This window comes from Balaenoptera musculus, chromosome 17, assembly GCF_009873245.2.
Source record: "Balaenoptera musculus isolate JJ_BM4_2016_0621 chromosome 17, mBalMus1.pri.v3, whole genome shotgun sequence".
Lineage (NCBI taxonomy): Eukaryota > Metazoa > Chordata > Mammalia > Artiodactyla > Balaenopteridae > Balaenoptera > Balaenoptera musculus.
The window spans coordinates 23,608,513-23,613,878 of NC_045801.1; the positions used below are offsets into that span (position 1 = coordinate 23,608,513).

The 5,366-nt window shown below is 35.5% G+C and overlaps 1 pseudogene; it reads left to right on the forward strand.

Moving 5' to 3' along the window:
- Positions 1-345: 345 nt before the first annotated feature.
- LOC118883805 lies at positions 346-824 on the forward strand (annotated as a pseudogene).
- The last annotated feature ends 4,542 nt before the right edge of the window (positions 825-5,366 follow it).

Here is a 5,366-nt window from a genome sequence, read left to right on the forward strand (position 1 = left end):
GACTTGAATAGACATTTCTCCAAAGACATACAAATGGCCTATAAGAACATGAAAAGACATTCAACATCGTTAGTCACTAGAGAAATGAAAATCAGAACCACAATAAGATATCATTTCACATGTACTAAGATGGATATAAGAAAATAAAATTTAAAAATGAAAATAACGAGTGTTAATAAGGATGTGGAGAAACTGGAATTTTGGTACATTATTTGTGGAAATGTAAAATGATGGAAAGGTAAAATGGGAAAAAAGTTAGGTTGTTCCTCAAAAAACTAAATATAGCGTTGCCATATGACCTAGCCATTCTACTCCTAGGAATAGTCAGCAGTGCAGCCTAGGAAAATGGCCAGGAAGAAGCTGCAGAGGTTCCTGAGTGACCAGGGTGACAAAGAGCGTAGCCTGACCACAGAGATCCTGGATGTTTTGTCCCGTAGTTTTCATACCAGATTGAGGTGGTTTGGTATATGCTTTGTATGCAGCATTTTCTATTCTATCCTTGGAACTGGATTACTATGGCTTCCTGGTGGCATAAAACTTTTTGCAGTGTTTTAGAGCCTGGGAAATAATCCTGCATGAGTCAGTATGAGTTTTTTAATGGGCTCTGTGAAGCAAATGAAGAAAATATTTGAAACAAGATTGCCTGCAACAATTATTAATTATTCTTTTTTGTTTGTTTCATATTTACACTGTGTGCTTATTTTTGGTGACATAAGAAGGAAATGAACATGTTGCAATTCTTGTGAAGAGCCTAGTATAGTCTATCATGCATCTTATAGGCAAAAGATGCAGTCATGAAATGCTATTTTTCTCTTCTAAGTTGAAAATCAGAAACTCTTTGAAAAGAGTTTGAAAGTTGATGCTGTGGTTTTGGTGAAGTATGATTTTCTTGATACAATAACCACTCCAAAAAAAATGCAATAATTTAAGACCATTTGTACTCTGGTACAAACTACATGGTTGATTAAACTGTTAAATGTTTCTAAATTTTTTTAATTTTTTTATACAGCAGGATCTTATTAGTCATCAATTTTATACACATCAGTGTATACATGTCAATCCCAATTGCCCAATTCATTACACCACCCCCGCACCCCCCCGCCACTTTCCCCCCTTGGGGTCCATACATTTGTTCTCTACATCTGTATCTGTGTCTCAATTTCTGCCCTGCAAACCTGTTCAGCAGTAGCATTTTTCTAGGTTCCACATATATGCGTTAATATATGATATTTGTTTTTCTCTCTGACTTACCTCACTCTGTATGACAGTCTCTAGACGCATCCACGTCTCAACAAATGACCCCATTTCGTTCCTTTTTATGGTGAAGTAATATTCCATTGTATATATATATACCACATCTTCTTTATCCATTTGCCTGTCGATGGGCATTTAGGTTGCTTCCATGACCTGGCTATTGTAAATAGTGCTGCAATGAACATTGGGGTGCATGTGTCTTTTTCAATTATGGTTTTCTCTCGGTATATGCCCAGTAGTGGGATTGCTGGATCATATGGTAATTCTAGTTTTGGGTTTTTAAGGAACCTCCATACTGTTCTCCATAGTGGCTGTATCAATTTACATTCCCATCAACAGTGCAAGAGGGTTCCCTTTTCTCCACACCCTCTCCAGCATTTGTTATTTGTAGATTTTCTGATGATGCCCATTCTAACTGGTGTGAGGTGATACCTCATTGTAGTTTTGATTTGCATTTCTCTAATGATTAATGATGTTGAGCATTCTTTCATGTGTTTGTGGGCAATCTGTACGTCTTCTTTGGAGAAATGTCTGTTTAGGTCTTCTGCCCATTTTTGGATTGGGTTGTTTTTTTTTATATTGAGCTGCATGAGCTGTTTATATATTTTGGAGACTAATCCTTTGTCCGTTGATTAGTTTGCAAATATCTTCTCCCATTCTGAAGGTTGTCTTTTCGTATTTTTTATGGTTTCCTTTGCTGCTCAAAAGCTTTTAAGTTTCATTAGGTCCCATTTGTTTATTTTTGTTTTTATTTCCATTACTCTAGGTGGTGGATCATAAAAGATCTTGCTGTGATTTATGTCAAAGAATGTTCTTCTTGTGTTTCCTCTAAGAGTTTTATAGCATCTGGTCTTACATTTAGGTCTCGAATCCATTTTGAGTTTATTTTTGTGTATGGTGTTAGGGAGTGTTCTAATTTCATTCTTTTAGATGTAGTTGTCCAGTTTTCCCAGCACCACTTATTGAAGAGACTGTCTTTTCTCCATTGTATATCTTTGCCTCCTTTGTCATAGATTAGATGACCATAGGTGCGTGGGTTTATCTCTGGGCTTTCTATCCTGTTCCATTGATCTATATTTCTGTTTTTGTGCCAGTACCATATTATCTTGATTACTGTAGCTTTGTAGTATAGTCTGAAGTCAGGGAGTCTGATTCCTACAGCTCCGTTTTTTTCCCTCAAGACTGCTTGGGCTATTTGGGGTCTTTTGTGTCTCTATACAAATTTTAAGATTTTTTCTTCTAGTTCTGTAAAAAATGCCATTGGTAATTTGATAGGGATTGCATTGAATCTGTAGATTCCTTTGGGTAATATAGTCATTTTCACAATATTGATCCTTCCAATCCAAGAACATGGTATATCTCTCCATCTGTTGGTATCATCTTTAATTTCTTTCAGCAGTGTCTTATAGTTTTCTGCATACAGGTCTTTTGTCTCCCTAGGTAGGTTTATTCCTAGGTATTTTATTCTTTTTGTTGCAATGGTAAATGGGAGTGTTTCCTTAATTTCTCTTTCAGATTTTTCATCATTATTGTATAGGAATGCAAGATATTTCTGTGCATTAATTTCGTATCCTGCAACTTTACCACATTCATTGATTAGCTCTAGTCGTTTTCTGGTGGCATCTTTAGGATTCTCTATGTATAGTATCATGTCATCTGCAAACAGTGACAGTTTTACTTCTTCTTTTCCAATTTGTATTCCTTTTACTTCTTTTTCTTCTCTGATTGCCGTGGCTAGCACTTCCAAAACTATGTTGAATAATAGTGGTGAGAATGGACATCCTTGTCTTGTTCCTGATCTTAGAGGAAATGCTTTCAGTTTTTCACCATTGAGAATGATGTTTGCTGTGGGTTTGTTGTATATGGACTTTATTATGTTGAGGTAGGTTCCCTCTATGTCCACATTCTGGAGAGTTTTTTATCATAAATGGGTGCTGAATTTTGTCAAAAGCTTTTTCTGTATCTAGTGAGATGATCATATGGTTTTTATTCTTGAATTTGTTAATATGGTGTATCACATTGATTGATTTGCGTATATTGAAGAACCCTTGCATCCCTGAGGTAAATCCCACTTGATCATGGTGTATGATCCTTTTAATGTGTTGTTGGATTCTGATTACTAGTATTTTGTTGAGGATTTTTGTATCTATATTCATCAGTGATATTGGTCTGTAATTTTTTTTTTTGTAGTGTCTTTGTCTGGTTTTGGTATCAGGTGATGGTGGCCTCATAGAATGACTTTGGGAGTGTTCCTTCATCTGCAATTTTTTGGAAGAGTTTGAGAAGGATGGGTGTTAGCGCTTCTCTAAATGTTCGATAGAATTCACCTGTGAAACCATCTGGTCCTGGACTTTTGTTTGTTGGAAGATTTTTAATCACAGTTTCAATTTCATTACTTGTGATTGGTCTGTTCATATTTTCTATTTCTTCCTGGTTCAGTCTTGGAAGGTTATACGTCTCTAAGAATTTGTCCATTTCTTCCACGTTGTCCATTTTATTGGCATAGAGTTGCTTGTAGTATTCTCTTAGGATGCTTTGTATTTCTGTGGTGTCTGTTGCAACTTCTCTGTTTTCATTTCTAATTTTATTGATTTGAGTCCTCTCCCTCTTTTTCTTGATGAGTCTGGATAATGGTTTATCAATTTTGTTTATCTTCTCAAAGAACCAGCTTTTAGTTTTATTGATCTTTGCTATTGTTTTGTTTCTATTTCATTTATTTCTGCTCTGATCTTTATGATTTCTTTCCTTCTGCTAATTTCGGGTTTTGTTTGTTCTTCTTTCTCTAGTTCCTTTAGGTGTAAGGTTAGATTGTTTGAGATTATTCTTGTTTCTTGAGGTAGGCTTGTATAGCTATAAACTTCCCTCTTAGAACTGCTTTTGCTGCATCCCATAGGTTTTGGATCATCGTGTTTTCATTGTCATTTGTCTCTAGGTACTTTTTGATTTCCTCTTTGATTTCTTCAGTGATCTCTTGCTTATTTAGTAACGTATTGTTTAGCCTCCATGTGCTTGTGTTTTTTACGTTTTTTCCCCTGTAATTCATTTCTAATCTCATAGCGTAGTGGTCAGAAAAGATGCTTGATATGATTTCTATTTTCTTAAATTTACCGAGGCTTGATTTGTAACACAAGATGTGATCTATTCTCGAGGATGTTCCGTGCGCAGTTGAGAAGAAAGTGTAATCTGCTATTTTTGGATGGAATGTCCTATAAATATCAATTAAATCTACCTAGTCTATTGTGTCATTTAAAGCTTCTGTTTCCTTATTTATTTTCATTTTGGGTGATCTGCCCATTGGTGTAAGTGAGGTGTTAAAGACCCCCACTATTATTGTGTTACTGTCGATTTCCTCTTTTATAGCATTTATGTTGGGTGAATATATATTGATAATTGTTATATCTTCTTTTTGGATTAACCCCTTGATCGTTATGTAGTGTCCTTCCTTGTCTCTTGTAACATTCTTTACTGTAAAGTCTATTTTACCTGATATGAGTATTGCTACTCCAGCTTTCTTTTGATTTCCATTTGCATGGAAAATCTTTTTCCATCCCCTCACGTTCAGTCTGTATGTGTCCCTAGGTCTGAAGTGGGTCTCTTGTAGACAGCATATAATATACATGGGTCTTGTTTTTGTATCCATTCAGCCAGTCTATGTCTTTCATTTGGAGAATTTAATTCATTTACATTTAAGGTAATTAATGACATGTATGTTCCTATCACCATTTCCTTCTGTGTTTGTTTTGGGTTTGTTATTGTAGGTCTTTTCCTTCTATTGTGTTTCCTGCATAGAGAAGTTACTTTAGCATTTGTTGTAAAGCTGGTTTGGTGGTGCTGAATTCTCTTAGCTTTTGCTTGTCTGTAAAGGTTTTAATTTCTCCGTTGAATCTGAATGAGATGCTTGTTGGGTAGCATAATCTTGGTTGTAGGTTCTTTCCTTTCATCAATTTAAATATGTCCTTCCACTCCCTTCTGGCATGCAGAGTTTCTGCTGAAAGTTCAGCTGTTAACCTCATGGGGATTCCCTTGTATGTTATTTGTTGTTTTTCCCTTGCTGCTTTTAGTATTTTCCTTTGTATTTAATTTTTGATCATTTGATTAATATGTGTCTTAGC